Source organism: Zophobas morio, unplaced genomic scaffold, assembly GCF_036711695.1.
Source record: "Zophobas morio isolate AGI-343-1 ecotype UQ-CSIRO unplaced genomic scaffold, CSIRO_AGI_Zmor_V1 ptg000004l, whole genome shotgun sequence".
Classification (NCBI taxonomy): Eukaryota; Metazoa; Arthropoda; class Insecta; order Coleoptera; family Tenebrionidae; genus Zophobas; species Zophobas morio.
The window spans coordinates 19714470-19734465 of NW_026972109.1; the positions used below are offsets into that span (position 1 = coordinate 19714470).

Genomic DNA, 19996 nt, shown 5'->3' on the forward strand with positions numbered 1-19996 from the left:
CGTCAATAATAACTTTTGGCCTCGCGCCAGATTTAGGCAACAAGTAATGGGAGAATATGAAAACCACATCCTAGCCTCAAACCTGTCATATCAGTGTTCAAATTTGTATTTATGGTTGCATCATTAGAACAAGCGAATGCTTGACACGTTTTAAAGTAGGTAAATATTTGGAGTTATAGTTTAAACTGTTTTCGAGTAAAAGAAAGAAAAAGTGGTATGAATCAGTTTATTCAGAAATAATTTTTTGGAATTAAAACAGCCACATAGAGGCTGAAGAAATTATGATAATCAAAGAGAAAAGAAAACAACTTAAAACTAGGAAAGCTTACTTCGTAGTAAGTGCAATTATATTCTATGAACATTTAATACTACTATAAAACACCAAAGTAGATTATTCATATTTCTTATGAAGTTAGAGATTGCAATTATTAACAAAGTTGACAACGTATGGATAAAGTTAAATATATATCTTTTAGTCAAAAGAGGTGTCTGCATAATTTGTTACAGTGTGTTTGCAGGTATATTTGTACAATGCAGCAGCTGCTGCATTCACTATCCAAATGTAATGTATAAATAATGATTTGTCTGGTGTATGGTGCAGTCTAAAAATTAGGTATTTTTACTATATTTCAATTGGATAAATATTTTTACACATATTTGTAAATTCTCGTGCTTTGCCAGTTTTAGACGTTGGAATTTTAATTATTAGCGTATCGTTTTTGTCTTGAATGCCGTCATTATTTTTCAATTTATCCATTCCACATGCTCCTACAACTTCTAATAAAAAATAAACCTAAAACATAATGATTTATAGACAATGTGATTGACCTTGTTTGAGATCACCTTTAACATCGGGTACATTTAATCACGGGCTTCTGTTAAAAATTTTGGTAAGTCTTCTCTTGTAAATATATTTGATTTCTTGTCAATGTAACCTATATTTTTTGCTTGAAAACTTGGTGTACTTAGATATATCTATGCTGTTTCTTATTGACAGAGTTGACTTTAACTACGACTATGCAGCCCAAAGTGTTAAAGATTTCACAGAATTTGCTTTTTCAGCGAAATACTCGTATGCAATGAGGTGTTCTCCATATATTTTGCATGGTTGTTTCTGCGCAAAAAAAAATTCATACCGCTTTTCATAAACTGTGGCTGAGTTTTTAGGTAATAAATTTGATATATTATCTGCCAGTTTTTGCAAGTTCGGTCGAATGCATGTAAACTGCTTGTTATTATTGCTATCCATCTCTATTTTGCAATTGCTACAGATCTTTCTGCAAGCAAAAATATTAAAAGTGCCGAAAAATAAGAGGTATGCTTCATACTTTCATTTAAAATGGGCATGTAAGCTAATAATCTGTTCTGTAATAATAATAAAAGCTTATTATAGGTTATGTAGATACAAGAAAATTGTTCAAATTCTTCCATTCCGCATACTCCTACAACTTCGAATAAAAAATATACCTAAAACATTATGTTTTATAGACAATGTGATTGACCTTCTTTGAGATTACCTTTGACATTAGGTACATTAATCACGGGCCTCTGTTAAAAATTTTCGTAAGTTTTCTCTTGTAAATATATTTGATTTCTGGGAAACATAACCTATATTTTTTGCTTGAGAACTTGGTGTACTTAGATTATATCTATGCTGTTTTATATTAACAGAGTTGACTTTAACAACGACTATGTAGCCCAAAATGTTGATTTCACAGAATTTTCTTTTTCAGCGAAATACTCGTATGCAAAATGAGATATTCTCCATATAATGTTTTCCATGGTTGTTTCTGCACCGAACAAAAACTTATTACAGGTTATGTGGATACACATTGTTCGCTGCCATAGAATGTCGCTGCACTTCAAGAAATCCACTGTTGCCATGCAAGGTTGCGACGTTGCGAGATTACGCCCAAATTTAGTTAATAAATTATATTTATAAAATTAATAAACCGGATGTGTTTCTAATAACTAATAAAAAGGGTTAACAAAGAGTATAGAATTACTGCTAAACCGAAAAACAATTTATAACCTTGTAAAATGTAATTGTGGAGGTAGATAATACTAATATGACAACACCGCATTTAATTTCTGTGCCGATTTTTGAACATAGAAAAAGCACATTACTACGCGATTTCGAAAAAAGAAACATTACTATTTTTTAGCAGCTTTTAACCTCTCTTTTTATATTTCTCCAAGAAAGGCGTACATGTCAATTTTAAAATACCAGTTTAAGTTGGAGTAAGAAATTTACTTTTATGGTTGTGTGTACAGGCACTTCTACAATTAGCAGTACAAGTTTTTGTTAATCTCTTAAATTATTTTTCTACTTATGGAGCCAATCTGGATATTTGCTTAAGGGTGTGCTTTAAATTTTAGGAATTAATATCTTGGAACGTCATGCATCGTTTCCATACATTTTTGAGCTTCTGTTTTATTTTCTAATCACTTGGAATTTCATTTCCAAAAACAAAAATTGTACTTGAAATGATAGATATGAAGCTCATTATTCCGAAACATGTAATTATAAGATCAAATGTTACTATGCATGAAATGTATTATTTGATATAAAGTAACTTTTGATATCGCATTCTTTAGATTTTTTTCATGGGTACTTTACAGTTAATAGTATCACCATGAAATTGTCTCTTAGATTTGTTTTTCTTTCTTCCGGTATTTGAATCACAATTTGATAATCTTAAAACAACGACAATTAATTTAACTTTAGCTTGAGTTGTGAACCTGAAAGTTGTTTTGTATGAATTTGTGTGACAAAAGTGTACTAAAGATGAAAATAATTACTTATACTCTTTTATAATCATTAATTACATTTGTAGCAATTTTTGGCCTCTCGTATTTTATATTATTTTATCCAAGAAACAAGCGAAATTTGAAAAACCAGTTTAATATTTTAATGGAGCAGTAATTATGAACCCAAATGTTGCTATGGATAAAAACTATTATTTGACTTAAATTAACTTTTGGAATCACAGTCTTTGGATTTTTTTCGTAGATACTCCACAGTAAACAACATAATTATAAATCTGTCCCTTTGATTTATTAATTTCTCAATCCGCCGATATTTGAAAGACGATTTGGTATTCTTAAAACAAGGGTTACTAATTTAATGTTTCCTTGGACTGTGAGCCTGAAAGTTGTTTTGTATGAATCCATATGGGGTCAAAGTGTACTAAAGATGAAAAGAATGACTTCGTTTATAGCAACTTTTGGCCTCTCGTGTTTAATATTTCTCCAAGAATGTTTTTAATTTTGTAAGATATTGGGCCAATAAAACATACACCGACAACATTATTTGCAATTCTTTCAACCACCTATGAATTCAAAAAAAATATCAACTTTTGCATCTTTAACTGAAATATTGTTCAATTCTAATCTAAACCATGAAAACTATAATAAAGAACTTCAGTCCATAAAACAAATGTTGCTCGTTGTTCAAAACGGACCATGATACTAAGGAAGACATAGGTAGATATTATTTTCTGGATTTTATTGAAACATTATCTTACAAAATTAAAAACATACTAAATAGAGTGAATAAAAATGTTAATATTTCATTTAGAAAAATTAATTCAACCAGAAATCAGTTACTGAACAACAAAGATAAAATTACTTAACTAGATAAAGCCGGAGTCTATCAATTACAATTTGAATGTTGAGATTGTGCCTTAAATTTTACGAATCCATATCGTGAAATAATACACCTCATGAATTTCACTGGCTTGTGTTGAAATTTCGGGTTTCCAATTTTAAATTTATTAATCTAGTACTTCGTTCCAAAAACAAAATTGTGCCCGGAATGATGGGTTAATTACCTGTTTTCACATATACGAAGCGCACGAGTCCGAAAGTTACCTAACATGCAATTATGAGGCTAAATGTTGCTATGGATGGAAACAATTATTTGAATTAAAGTAACTTTTGGCATCACAGTCTTTAGATCTTTTTTCATAGGTATTTTACACTTAACAACATCATTATGAATTTATTTCTTAGATTTATTTCTCAATCCACCAATATTTGTCTTAACCTCATAGAAAATGTTTCGTCTTATGGAAAAAATCTGAATCTTTACACTTGGGGGTGTGCCTGAATATATAGCACCGAATATTGCCTCACATGAATTTTACTGCCTCGATTTGACCAAATTTTGGGTTTCCGATTTTAGATTTATTCATGTACCTTGTACTTTAATGTATGTTAGCACATGAGTCCGAAAGTCTTTGGTCATGTAATTATGAGGCCAAAAGTTTCTATGGATGAAAGCCATTATTTGATTTAAAGTAACTTTTGGCATCACAATCTTTAGATTTTTTTAATAGTTACTTCATAATTAATAACACAATTATGACTTTTTCTTGTAGGTTTATTTCTCTTATTTGTTATTAAAATAACTGCTGTTAAGTTAATTTTAGCTTGGGTTATAAGTTTGAAAGTTGTTCTCTACGATTCTGTGAGGCCAAAGTCTACAAAAGATGAAAATAATTTTAGGTTAGATAGTTCAACATTCAGCCAATTATTTATTTTTATTTATACTATTTTCGTGTGGTATAGCAAGAATAATGGTCAAAAATCAAGTATTTTAGGATCAAAAAACGGCACATCAATTTCCAGATAACATTAACACTAATAAGTCTAAAAATCTAACCAAATATTGACTTTTTTAAAGTGTCATAGGTTTACTGACGAGGTGGCTGAGAAAGGGGATGAACCCTGAAACTGGTATCACCAAAATAGTATAAATAAAAATAAATAATTGGTTGATTGCAGAACTACCTAACCCAAATTTATACCCACGCTAATATGGAAACAAACATATCAAAATAATTAGCTCATTTATAGCAACTTTGGACCTATCTTCCTTTATATTTGGCTAAGTAGCAAGTATTTAAAAAATTTAAATTATCACTTTAACTTTGAATAAAAAATATTTTTATGAATGCGTCTACAGATACTTCTACCATTCACAGTCGTAATTTTGTCTTAACCTTATAGAAAATGTTTCGTTTTATGGAAAAAATCTGAATCTTTACACTTGGGGGTGTGCCTGAATATATAGCACCGAATATTGATTCACATGAATTTTACTGCCTCGATTTGACCAAATTTTGGGTTTCCGATTTTAGATTTATTCATGTACCTTGTACTTTAGTGTATGTTAGCACATGAGTCCGAAAGTTATTCGTCATGTAATTATGAGGCCAAAAGTTTCTATGGATGAAAGCCATTATTTGATTTAAAGTAACTTTTGGCATCACAATCTTTAGATTTTTTTAATAGATACTTCATAATTAATAACACAATTATGACTTTTTCTTGTAGGTTTATTTCTCTTATTTGTTATTAAAATAACTGCTGTTAAGTTAATTTTAGCTTGGGTTGTAAATTTGAAAGTTGTTTTCTACGATTCTGTGAGGCCAAAGTCTACAAAAGATGAAAATAATTTTAGGTTAGATAGTTCACCACTCTGCCAATTATTTATTTTTATTTATACTATTTTCGTGTGGTATAGCAAGAATGATGGTCAACAATCAAGTATTTTAGGCTCAAAAAACGGCAGATCAAATTCCTGATAATATTAACACTAATAAGTCTAAAAATTTAACCAAATATTGACTTTTTAAAGTGTTATAGGTTTACTGACGAGGTGGCTGAGGAAGGGGATGAACCCTGAAACTGGTATCACCAAAATAGTATAAATAAAAATAAATAATTGGTTGATTGCAGAACTACCTAACCCAACTTTATACCCACGCTAATATGGAAACAAACATATCAAAATAATTGGCTCATTAATAGCAACTTTGGACCTGTCGTCCTTTATATTTGGCTAAGTAGCAAGTATTTAAAAAATGTAAATTATCACTTTAACTTTGAATAAAAAATATTTTTATGAATGCGTCTACAGATACTTCTACCATCCACAGTCTAATTTTGTTTTAACTCCATACAAAATGTTTCGTATTATGGAAAAAATCTGAATCTTTACACTTGGGGGTGTGCCTGAATATATAGCACCGAATATTGATTCACATGAATTTTACTGCCTCGATTTGACCAAATTTTGGGTTTCCGATTTTAGATTTATTCATGTACCTTGTACTTTAATGTATGTTAGCACATGAGTCCGAAAGTTATTCGTCATGTAATTATGAGGCCAAAAGTTTCTATGGATGAAAGCCATTATTTGATTTAAAGTAACTTTTGGCATCACAATCTTTAGATTTTTTTAATAGTTACTTCATAATTAATAACACAATTATGACTTTTTCTTGTAGGTTTATTTCTCTTATTTGTTATTAAAATAACTGATGTTAAGTTAATTTTAGCTTGGGTTGTAAGTTTGAAAGTTGTTCTCTACGATTCTGTGAGGCCAAAGTCTACAAAAGATGAAAATAATTTTAGGTTAGATAGTTCAACATTCAGCCAATTATTTATTTTTATTTATAATATTTCCGTTTGGTATAGCAAGAATAATGGTCAAAAATCAAGTATTTTAGGATCAAAAGACGGCACATCAATTTCCAGATAATATTAACACTAATAAGTCTAAAAATCTAACCAAATATTGACTTTTTTAAAGTGTTATAAGTTTACTGACGAGGTGGCTGAGAAAGGGGATGAACCCTGAAACTGGTATCACCAAAATAGTATAAATAAAAATAAATAATTGGTTGATTGCAGAACTACCTAACCCAACTTTATACCCGCGCTAATATGGAAACACACATATCAAAATAATTAGCCCATTTATAGCAACTTTCGAACTCTCGTATTTTATATTTGTCTAAGTAGGAAGTACTTAAAAAATTTAAATTATCACTTTAACTTTGAATAAAAAAATATTTTTATGAATGCGTCAACAGATACTTCTACCATCCACAGTCTAATTTGGTTTTAACTTCATACAAAATGTTTCGTATTATGGAAATAATCTGAATCTTTACACTTGGGGGTGTGCCTGAATATATAGCACCGAATATTGATTCACATGAATTTTTCTGCCTCGATTTGACCAAATTTTGGGTTTCCGATTTTAGATTTATTCATGTACCTTATACTTTAATGTATGTTAGCACATGAGTCCGAAAGTCATTCGTCATGTAATTATGAGGCCAAAAGTTTCTATGGATGAAAGCCATTATTTGATTTAAAGTAACTTTTGGCATCACAATTTTTAGATTTTTTTAATAGTCACTTCACAATTAATAATACAATTATGACTTTTTCTTGTAGGTTTATTTCTCTTATTTGTTATTAAAATAACTGCTGTTAAGTTAATTTTAGCTTGGGTTGTAAGTTTGAAAGTTGTTTTCTACGATTCTGTGAGGCCAAAGTCTACAAAAGATGAAAATAATTTTAGGTTAGATAGTTCAACACTCTGCCAATTATTTATTTTTATTTATACTATTTTCGTGTGGTTTAGCAAGAATAATGGTCAACAATCAAGTATTTTAGGCTCAAAAAACGGCAGATCAAATTCCTGATAAAATTAACACTAATAAGTCTAAAAATTTAACCAAATATTGACTTTTTTAAAGTGTGATAGGTTTACTGACGAGGTGGCTGAGGAAGGGGATGAACCCTGAAACTGGTATCACCAAAATAGTATAAATAAAAATAAATAATTGGTTGATTGCAGAACTACCTAACCCAAATTTATACCCACGCTAATATGGAAACAAACATATCAAAATAATTAGCTCATTTATAGCAACTTTGGACTTGCCGTCCTTTATATTTAGCTAAGTAGCAAGTATTTAAAAAATTTTAATTATCACTTTAACTTTGAATAAAAAATATTTTGATGAATGCGTCTACAGATAATTCTACCATTCATAGTCGTAATTTTGTCTTAACCTTATAGAAAATGTTTCGTTTTATGGAAAAAATCTGAATCTTTACACTTGGGGGGTGTGCCTGAATATATAGCACCGAATATTGATTCCCATGAATTTTACTGCCTCGATTTGACCAAATTTTGGGTTTCCGATTTTAGATATATTCATGTACCTTGTACTTTAATGTATGTTAGCACATGAGTCCGAAAGTTATTCGTCATGTAATTATGAGGCCAAAAGTTTCTATGGATGAAAGCCATTATTTGATTTAAAGTAACTTTTGGCATCACAATCTTTAGATTTTTTTAATAGTTACTTCATAATTAATAACACAATTATGACTTTTTCTTGTAGGTTTATTTCTCTTATTTGTTATTAAAATAACTGCTGTTAAGTTAATTTTAGCTTGGGTTGTAAATTTGAAAGTTGTTTTCTACGATTCTGTGAGGCCAAAGTCTACAAAAGATGAAAATAATTTTAGGTTAGATAGTTCACCACTCTGCCAATTATTTATTTTTATTTATACTATTTTCGTGTGGTATAGCAAGAATGATGGTCAACAATCAAGTATTTTAGGCTCAAAAAACGGCAGATCAAATTCCTGATAATATTAACACTAATAAGTCTAAAAATTTAACCAAATATTGACTTTTTAAAGTGTTATAGGTTTACTGACGAGGTGGCTGAGGAAGGGGATGAACCCTGAAACTGGTATCACCAAAATAGTATAAATAAAAATAAATAATTGGTTGATTGCAGAACTACCTAACCCAACATTATACCCACGCTAATATGGAAACAAACATATCAAAATAATTGGCTCATTAATAGCAACTTTGGACCTGTCGTCCTTTATATTTGGCTAAGTAGCAAGTATTTAAAAAATGTAAATTATCACTTTAACTTTGAATAAAAAATATTTTTATGAATGCGTCTACAGATACTTCTACCATCCACAGTCTAATTTTGTTTTAACTCCATACAAAATGTTTCGTATTATGGAAAAAATCTGAATCTTTACACTTGGGGGTGTGCCTGAATATATAGCACCGAATATTGATTCACATGAATTTTACTGCCTCGATTTGACCAAATTTTGGGTTTCCGATTTTAGATTTATTCATGTACCTTGTACTTTAATGTATGTTAGCACATGAGTCCGAAAGTTATTCGTCATGTAATTATGAGGCCAAAAGTTTCTATGGATGAAAGCCATTATTTGATTTAAAGTAACTTTTGGCATCACAATCTTTGGATTTTTTTAATAGTTACTTCATAATTAATAACACAATTATGACTTTTTCTTGTAGGTTTATTTCTCTTATTTGTTATTAAAATAACTGCTATTAAGTTAATTTTAGCATGGGTTGTAAGTTTGAAAGTTGTTCTCTACGATTCTGTGAGGCCAAAGTCTACAAAAGATGAAAATAATTTTAGGTTAGATAGTTCAACATTCAGCCAATGATTTATTTTTATTTATACTATTTTCGTGTGGTATAGCAAGAATAATGGTCAAAAATCAAGTATTTTAGGATCAAAAAACGGCACATCAATTTCCAGATAATATTAACACTAATAAGTCTAAAAATCTAACCAAATATTGACTTTTTTAAAGTGTCATAGGTTTACTGACGAGGTGGCTGAGAAAGGGGATGAACCCTGAAACTGGTATCACCAAAATAGTATAAATAAAAATAAATAATTGGTTGATTGCAGAACTACCTAACCCAAATTTATACCCACGCTAATATGGAAACAAACATATCAAAATAATTAGCTCATTTATAGCAACTTTGGACCTATCTTCCTTTATATTTGGCTAAGTAGCAAGTATTTAAAAAATTTAAATTATCACTTTAACTTTGAATAAAAAATATTTTTATGAATGCGTCTACAGATACTTCTACCATTCACAGTCGTAATTTTGTCTTAACCTTATAGAAAATGTTTCGTTTTATGGAAAAAATCTGAATCTTTACACTTGGGGGTGTGCCTGAATATATAGCACCGAATATTGATTCACATGAATTTTTCTGCCTCGATTTGACCAAATTTTGGGTTTCCGATTTTAGATTTATTCATGTACCTTATACTTTAATGTATGTTAGCACATGAGTCCGAAAGTCATTCGTCATGTAATTATGAGGCCAAAAGTTTCTATGGATGAAAGCCATTATTTGATTTAAAGTAACTTTTGGCATCACAATCTTTAGATTTTTTTAATAGTCACTTCATAATTAATAACACAATTATGACTTTTTCTTGTAGGTTTATTTCTCTTATTTGTTATTAAAATAACTGCTGTTAAGTTAATTTTAGCTTGGGTTGTAAATTTGAAAGTTGTTTTCTACGATTCTGTGAGGCCAAAGTCTACAAAAGATGAAAATAATTTTAGGTTAGATAGTTCACCACTCTGCCAATTATTTATTTTTATTTATACTATTTTCGTGTGGTATAGCAAGAATGATGGTCAACAATCAAATATTTTAGGCTCAAAAAACGGCAGATCAAATTCCTGATAATATTAACACTAATAAGTCTAAAAATTTAACCAAATATTGACTTTTTAAAGTGTTATAGGTTTACTGACGAGGTGGCTGAGGAAGGGGATGAACCCTGAAACTGGTATCACCAAAATAGTATAAATAAAAATAAATAATTGGTTGATTGCAGAACTACCTAACCCAACATTATACCCACGCTAATATGGAAACAAACATATCAAAATAATTGGCTCATTAATAGCAACTTTGGACCTGTCGTCCTTTATATTTGGCTAAGTAGCAAGTATTTAAAAAATGTAAATTATCACTTTAACTTTGAATAAAAAATATTTTTATGAATGCGTCTACAGATACTTCTACCATCCACAGTCTAATTTTGTTTTAACTCCATACAAAATGTTTCGTATTATGGAAAAAATCTGAATCTTTACACTTGGGGGTGTGCCTGAATATATAGCACCGAATATTGATTCACATGAATTTTACTGCCTCGATTTGACCAAATTTTGGGTTTCCGATTTTAGATTTATTCATGTACCTTGTACTTTAATGTATGTTAGCACATGAGTCCGAAAGTTATTCGTCATGTAATTATGAGGCCAAAAGTTTCTATGGATGAAAGCCATTATTTGATTTAAAGTAACTTTTGGCATCACAATCTTTGGATTTTTTTAATAGTTACTTCATAATTAATAACACAATTATGACTTTTTCTTGTAGGTTTATTTCTCTTATTTGTTATTAAAATAACTGCTATTAAGTTAATTTTAGCATGGGTTGTAAGTTTGAAAGTTGTTCTCTACGATTCTGTGAGGCCAAAGTCTACAAAAGATGAAAATAATTTTAGGTTAGATAGTTCAACATTCAGCCAATGATTTATTTTTATTTATACTATTTTCGTGTGGTATAGCAAGAATAATGGTCAAAAATCAAGTATTTTAGGATCAAAAAACGGCACATCAATTTCCAGATAATATTAACACTAATAAGTCTAAAAATCTAACCAAATATTGACTTTTTTAAAGTGTCATAGGTTTACTGACGAGGTGGCTGAGAAAGGGGATGAACCCTGAAACTGGTATCACCAAAATAGTATAAATAAAAATAAATAATTGGTTGATTGCAGAACTACCTAACCCAAATTTATACCCACGCTAATATGGAAACAAACATATCAAAATAATTAGCTCATTTATAGCAACTTTGGACCTATCTTCCTTTATATTTGGCTAAGTAGCAAGTATTTAAAAAATTTAAATTATCACTTTAACTTTGAATAAAAAATATTTTTATGAATGCGTCTACAGATACTTCTACCATTCACAGTCGTAATTTTGTCTTAACCTTATAGAAAATGTTTCGTTTTATGGAAAAAATCTGAATCTTTACACTTGGGGGTGTGCCTGAATATATAGCACCGAATATTGATTCACATGAATTTTACTGCCTCGATTTGACCAAATTTTGGGTTTCCGATTTTAGATTTATTCATGTACCTTGTACTTTAGTGTATGTTAGCACATGAGTCCGAAAGTTATTCGTCATGTAATTATGAGGCCAAAAGTTTCTATGGATGAAAGCCATTATTTGATTTAAAGTAACTTTTGGCATCACAATCTTTAGATTTTTTTAATAGTTACTTCATAATTAATAACACAATTATGACTTTTTCTTGTAGGTTTATTTCTCTTATTTGTTATTAAAATAACTGCTGTTAAGTTAATTTTAGCTTGGGTTGTAAATTTGAAAGTTGTTTTCTACGATTCTGTGAGGCCAAAGTCTACAAAAGATGAAAATAATTTTAGGTTAGATAGTTCACCACTCTGCCAATTATTTATTTTTATTTATACTATTTTCGTGTGGTATAGCAAGAATGATGGTCAACAATCAAGTATTTTAGGCTCAAAAAACGGCAGATCAAATTCCTGATAATATTAACACTAATAAGTCTAAAAATTTAACCAAATATTGACTTTTTAAAGTGTTATAGGTTTACTGACGAGGTGGCTGAGGAAGGGGATGAACCCTGAAACTGGTATCACCAAAATAGTATAAATAAAAATAAATAATTGGTTGATTGCAGAACTACATAACCCAACTTTATACCCACGCTAATATGGAAACACACATATCAAAATAATTAGCTCATTTATAGCAACTTTCTAACTCTCGTATTTTATATTTGTCTAAGTAGCAAATACTTAAAAAATGTAAATTATCACTTTAACTTTGAATAAAAAATATTTCTATGAATGCGTCTACAGATACTTCTACCATCACAGTCTAATTTTGTTTTAACTTCATACAAAATGTTTCGTATTATGGAAAAAATCTGAATCTTTACACTTGGGGGTGTGCCTGAATATATAGCACCGAATATTGATTCACATGAATTTTACTGCCTCGATTTGACCAAATTTTGGGTTTCCGATTTTAGATTTATTCATGCACCTTGTACTTTAATGTATGTTAGCACATGAGTCCGAAAGTTATTCGTCATGTAATTATGAGGCCAAAAGTTTCTATGGATGAAAGCCATTATTTGAGTTAAAGTAACTTTTGGCATCACAATCTTTAGATTTTTTTAATAGTTACTTCAAAATTAATAACACAATTATGACTTTTTCTTGTAGGTTTATTTCTCTTATTTGTTATTAAAATAACTGCTATTAAGTTAATTTTAGCTTGGGTTGTAAGTTTGAAAGTTGTTCTCTACGATTCTGTGAGGCCAAAGTCTACAAAAGATGAAAATAATTTTAGGTTAGATAGTTCAACATTCAGCCAATTATTTATTTTTATTTATAATATTTTCGTGTGGTATAGCAAGAATAATGGTCAAAAATCAAGTATTTTAGGATCAAAAGACGGCACATCAATTTCCAGATAATATTAACACTAATAAGTCTAAAAATCTAACCAAATATTGACTTTTTTAAAGTGTTATAAGTTTACTGACGAGGTGGCTGAGAAGGGGGATGAACCCTGAAACTGGTATCACCAAAATAGTATAAATAAAAATAAATAATTGGTTGATTGCAGAACTACCTAACCCAACTTTATACCCGCGCTAATATGGAAACACACATATCAAAATAATTAGCCCATTTATAGCAACTTTCGAACTCTCGTATTTTATATTTGTCCAAGTAGGAAGTACTTAAAAAATTTAAATTATCACTTTAACTTTGAATAAAAAAATATTTTTATGAATGCGTCTACAGATACTTCTACCATCCACAGTCTAATTTGGTTTTAACTTCATACAAAATGTTTCGTATTATGGAAATAATCTGAATCTTTACACTTGGGGGTGTGCCTTAATATATAGCACCGAATATTGATTCACATGAATTTTTCTGCCTCGATTTGACCAAATTTTGGGTTTCCGATTTTAGATTTATTCATGTACCTTATACTTTAATGTATGTTAGCACATGAGTCCGAAAGTCATTCGTCATGTAATTATGAGGCCAAAAGTTTCTATGGATGAAAGCCATTATTTGATTTAAAGTAACTTTTGGCATCACAATCTTTAGATTTTTTTAATAGTCACTTCACAATTAATAATACAATTATGACTTTTTCTTGTAGGTTTATTTCTCTTATTTGTTATTAAAATAACTGCTGTTAAGTTAATTTTAGCTTGGGTTGTAAGTTTGAAAGTTGTTTTCTACGATTCTGTGAGGCCAAAGTCTACAAAAGATGAAAATAATTTTAGGTTAGATAGTTCAACACTCTGCCAATTATTTATTTTTATTTATACTATTTTCGTGTGGTATAGCAAGAATGATGGCCAACAATCAAGTATTTTAGGCTCAAAAAACGGCAGAGCAAATTCCTGATAATATTAACACTAATAAGTCTAAAAATTTAACCAAATATTGACTTTTTTAAAGTGTCATAGGTTTACTGACGAGGTGGCTGAGGAAGGGGATGAACCCTGAAACTGGTATCACCAAAATAGTATAAATAAAAATAAATAATTGGTTGATTGCAGAACTACATAACCCAACTTTATACCCACGCTAATATGGAAACACAAATATCAAAATAATTAGCTCATTTATAGCAACTTTCGAACTCTCGTATTTTATATTTGTCTAAGTAGCAAGTACTTAAAAAATGTAAATTATCACTTTAACTTTGAATAAAAAATATTTTTATGAATGCGTCTACAGATACTTCTACCATTCACAGTCTAATTTTGTTTTAACTTCATACAAAATGTTTCGTTTTATGGAAAAAATCTGAATCTTTACACTTGGGGGGTGTGCCTGAATATATAGCACCGAATATTGATTCCCATGAATTTTACTGCCTCGATTTGACCAAATTTTGGGTTTCCGATTTTAGATTTATTCATGTACCTTATACTTTAATGTATGTTAGCACATGAGTCCGAAAGTCATTCGTCATGTAATTATGAGGCCAAAAGTTTCTATGGATGAAAGCCATTATTTGATTTAAAGTAACTTTTGGCATCACAATCTTTAGATTTTTTTAATAGTCACTTCACAATTAATAATACAATTATGACCTTTTCTTGTAGGTTTATTTCTCTTATTTGTTATTAAAATAACTGCTGTTAAGTTAATTTTAGCTTGGGTTGTAAGTTTGAAAGTTGTTTTCTACGATTCTGTGAGGCCAAAGTCTACAAAAGATGAAAATAATTTTTGGTTAGATAGTTCAACACTCTGCCAATTATTTATTTTTATTTATACTATTTTCGTGTGGTATAGCAAGAATGATGGCCAACAATCAAGTATTTTAGGCTCAAAAAACGGCAGAGCAAATTCCTGATAATATTAACACTAATAAGTCTAAAAATCTAACCAAATATTGACTTTTTTAAAGTGTTATAAGTTTACTGACGAGGTGGCTGAGAAAGGGGATGAACCCTGAAACTGGTATCACCAAAATAGTATAAATAAAAATAAATAATTGGTTGATTGCAGAACTACCTAACCCAACTTTATACCCGCGCTAATATGGAAACACACATATCAAAATAATTAGCTCATTTATAGCAACTTTCGAACTCTCGTATTTTATATTTGTCTAAGTAGGAAGTACTTAAAAAATTTAAATTATCACTTTAACTTTGAATAAAAAAATATTTATGAATGCGTCTACAGATTCTTCTACCATTCACAGTCTAATTTTGTACTAACTTCATACAAAATATTTCGTATTATGGAAGAAATCTGAATATTTACACTTGGGGGTGTGCCTGAATATATAACACCGAATATTGATTCACATGAATTTTACTGCCTCGATTTGACCAAATTTTGGGTTTCCGATTTTAGATTTATTCATGTACCTTGTACTTTAATGTATGTTAGCACATGAGTCCGAAAGTTATTCGTCATGTAATTATGAGGCCAAAAGTTTCTGTGGATGAAAGCCATTATTTGATTTAAAGTAACTTTTGGCATCACAATCTTTAGATTTTTTTAATAGTTACTTCATAATTAATAACACAATTATGACTTTTTCTTGTAGGTTTATTTCTCTTATTTGTTATTAAAATAACTGCTATTAAGTTAATTTTAGCATGGGTTGTAAGTTTGAAAGTTGTTCTCTACGATTCTGTGAGGCCAAAGTCTACAAAAGATGAAAATAATTTTAGGTTAGATAGTTCAACATTCAGCCAATGATTTATTTTTATTTATACTATTTTCGTGTGGTATAGCAAGAATAATGGTCAAAAATCAAGTATTTTAGGATCACAAAACGGCAGATCAAATTCCTGATAATATTAACACTAATAAGTCTAAAAATTTAACCAAATATTGACTTTTTTAAAGTGTCATAGGTTTACTGACGAGGTGGCTGAGGAAGGGGATGAACCCTGAAACTGGTATCACCAAAATAGTATAAATAAAAATAAATAATCGGTTGATTGCAGAACTACCTAACCCAACTTTATACCCACGCTAATATGGAAACAAATATATCAAAATAATTGGCTCATTAATAGCAACTTTGGACCTGTCGTCCTTTATATTTGGCTAAGTAGCAAGTATTTAAAAAATGTAAATTATCACTTTAACTTTGAATAAAAAATATTTTTATGAATGCGTCTACAGATACTTCTACCATCCACAGTCTAATTTTGTTTTAACTCCATACAAAATGTTTCGTATTATGGAAAAAATCTGAATCTTTACACTTGGGGGTGTGCCTGAATATATAGCACCGAATATTGATTCACATGAATTTTACTGCCTCGATTTGACCAAATTTTGGGTTTCCGATTTTAGATTTATTCTTGTACCTTGTACTTTAATGTATGTTAGCACATGAGTCCGAAAGTTATTCGTCATGTAATTATGAGGCCAAAAGTTTCTATGGATGAAAGCCATTATTTGATTTAAAGTAACTTTTGGCATCACAATCTTTAGATTTTTTTAATAGTTACTTCATAATTAATAACACAATTATGACTTTTTCTTGTAGGTTTATTTCTCTTATTTGTTATTAAAATAACTGCTATTAAGTTAATTTTAGCTTGGGTTGTATGTTTGAAAGTTGTTCTCTACGATTCTGTGAGGCCAAAGTCTACAAAAGATGAAAATAATTTTAGGTTAGATAGTTCAGCATTCAGCCAATTATTTATTTTTATTTATACTATTTTCGTGTGGTATAGCAAGAATAATGGTCAAAAATCAAGTATTTTAGGATCAAAAAACGGCACATCAATTTCCAGATAATATTAACACTAATAAGTCTAAAAATCTAACCAAATATTGACTTTTTTAAAGTGTCATAGGTTTACTGACGAGGTGGCTGAGAAAGGGGATGAACCCTGAAACTGGTATCACCAAAATAGTATAAATAAAAATAAATAATTGGTTGATTGCAGAACTACCTAACCCAAATTTATACCCACGCTAATATGGAAACAAACATATCAAAATAATTAGCTCATTTATAGCAACTTTGGACCTATCTTCCTTTATATTTGGCTAAGTAGCAAGTATTTAAAAAATTTAAATTATCACTTTAACTTTGAATAAAAAATATTTTTATGAATGCGTCTACAGATACTTCTACCATCCACAGGCTAATTTTGTTTTAACTTCATACAAAATGTTTCGTATTATGGAAATAATCTGAATCTTTACACTTGGGGGTGTGCCTGAATATATAGCACCGAATATTGATTCACATGAATTTTTCTGCCTCGATTTGACCAAATTTTGGGTTTCCGATTTTAGATTTATTCATGTAGCTTATACTTTAATGTATGTTAGCACATGAGTCCGAAAGTCATTCGTCATGTAATTATGAGGCCAAAAGTTTCTATGGATGAAAGCCATTATTTGATTTAAAGTAACTTTTGGCATCACAATCTTTAGATTTTTTTAATAGTTACTTCATAATTAATAACACAATTATGACTTTTTCTTGTGGGTTTATTTCTCTTATTTGTTATTAAAATAACTGCTATTAAGTTAATTTTAGCTTGGGTTGTAAGTTTGAAAGTTGTTTTCTACGATTCTGTGAGGCCGAATTGTACAAAAGATGAAAATAATTTTAGGCTAGATAGTTCACCACTCTGCCAATTATTTATTTTTATTTATACTATTTTGGTGTGGTATAGCAATAATAATGGTCAACAATCAAGTATTTTAGGATCAAAAAACGGCACATCAATTTCCAGATAATATTAACACTAATAAGTCTAAAAATCTAACCAAATATTGACTTTTTTAAAGTGTCATAGGTTTACTGACGAGGTGGCTGAGAAAGGGGATGAACCCTGAAACTGGTATCACCAAAATAGTATAAATAAAAATAAATAATTGGTTGATTGCAGAACTACCTAACCCAAATTTATACCCACGCTAATATGGAAACAAACATATCAAAATAATTAGCTCATTTATAGCAACTTTGGACCTATCTTCCTTTATATTTGGCTAAGTAGCAAGTATTTAAAAAATTTAAATTATCACTTTAACTTTGAATAAAAAATATTTTTATGAATGCGTCTACAGATACTTCTACCATCCACAGGCTAATTTTGTTTTAACTTCATACAAAATGTTTCGTATTATGGAAATAATCTGAATCTTTACACTTGGGGGTGTGCCTGAATATATAGCACCGAATATTGATTCACATGAATTTTTCTGCCTCGATTTGACCAAATTTTGGGTTTCCGATTTTAGATTTATTCATGTACCTTATACTTTAATGTATGTTAGCACATGAGTCCGAAAGTCATTCGTCATGTAATTATGAGGCCAAAAGTTTCTATGGATGAAAGCCATTATTTGATTTAAAGTAACTTTTGGCATCACAATCTTTAGATTTTTTTAATAGTTACTTCATAATTAATAACACAATTATGACTTTTTCTTGTAGGTTTATTTCTCTTATTTGTTATTAAAATAACTGCTATTAAGTTAATTTTAGCTTGGGTTGTAAGTTTGAAAGTTGTTTTCTACGATTCTGTGAGGCCGAATTGTACAAAAGATGAAAATAATTTTAGGCTAGATAGTTCACCACTCTGCCAATTATTTATTTTTATTTATACTATTTTGGTGTGGTATAGCAATAATAATGGTCAACAATCAAGGATTTTACAATTTACTTCCTTTATCGCATCCCCTTTGCTCCAGCCTTACTCCGCTCTTTTCCACTCCTTTCATCCACCCAGCTTCTCTTCCATCTTCATTCAATATTTCTGTTATACTTTCCTTTTTTCTTTAATTACGCCCTAGTCTTGTAGCATGTATTCTAAAGTCTCTTGCACTTCTCCACACATCCTATATATTCTTCTGCTTTCGCTTAAGCAAAAGTTATTGTTTCTTTCTTCATGTCCACCCCTCTGTCTAGCAATTACTTTTTCTCGTTCGTTCTTTCTCTCTCTAGGTACCTTGGCGTTGTTTCTGATATTATCTTTAGACGAGTATAACCCCCATTGTACCTAGGTTCCTTTATACTCGCCATTGGACGTATTTGTCCTTGTCGCCACTTTCGAGGAGACCTTTACTTTTCCACATCTCATTCATTATTTCACACAGTCTTTCAATCAAATCATCCGTTCTAAACGTCCATACATCATTTACCAATCCATTCCTCCCTGGTCTTTTCCCTCTTTTCGACCCTCCAACTTGTTTCCATATTTTTTCCACTGTAATGTTCGGCCATTCTTTCTCTCTCAGCATTCTCGGTTTAACTCTTTTGCGCTACAATACTCTCATTTCCACTCATTAGTTTCATGAAATGGTACTTCCATTGTATTATTAGCATTTCTTCACTGATCATGTTTTTGTTTTTCCTTATTTTGGTTCTTGCTCTGATTTTATGGCTTTTATTTTATTTCTTCTTTCGGAATCTCTTCTTTTTTTTCTTCACACCGACCTGTTATTATTTCTTGCTGGACAGTACTCTTCTTTTTTATCTTTCCCTTTTTACACCTTCGTAAACATTTTCTTTCTTATGTTTTTAAATCTCTGCATCTATTAACCCGCCATTTGTTTCTCTTTTCTGATTTCTTCGTTATAAATCCTTTTCTTATTGCTGCTTTTTCAGTTGTTGTTTTTAATTCTTCTATTTTATTTTAGCTTACTTCTTTTGAATTCAATTTCCAACATCTTTTATAATGCTCAGTTCCCT

The 19996-nt window shown here is 29.9% G+C and overlaps 1 long non-coding RNA gene across 1 annotated transcript; it reads right to left on the reverse strand.

Moving 5' to 3' along the window:
• Positions 1 to 289: 289 nt before the first annotated feature.
• LOC135144938 (uncharacterized) lies at positions 290 to 1889 on the reverse strand. Its single transcript, XR_010283268.1, has 4 exons — positions 1518 to 1889; positions 1329 to 1467; positions 844 to 1277; positions 290 to 793 (listed from the first exon to the last, which is right to left on the reverse strand). It is a non-coding gene; the product is annotated as an uncharacterized LOC135144938 (long non-coding RNA).
• Between the last annotated feature and the right edge of the window lie 18107 nt (positions 1890 to 19996).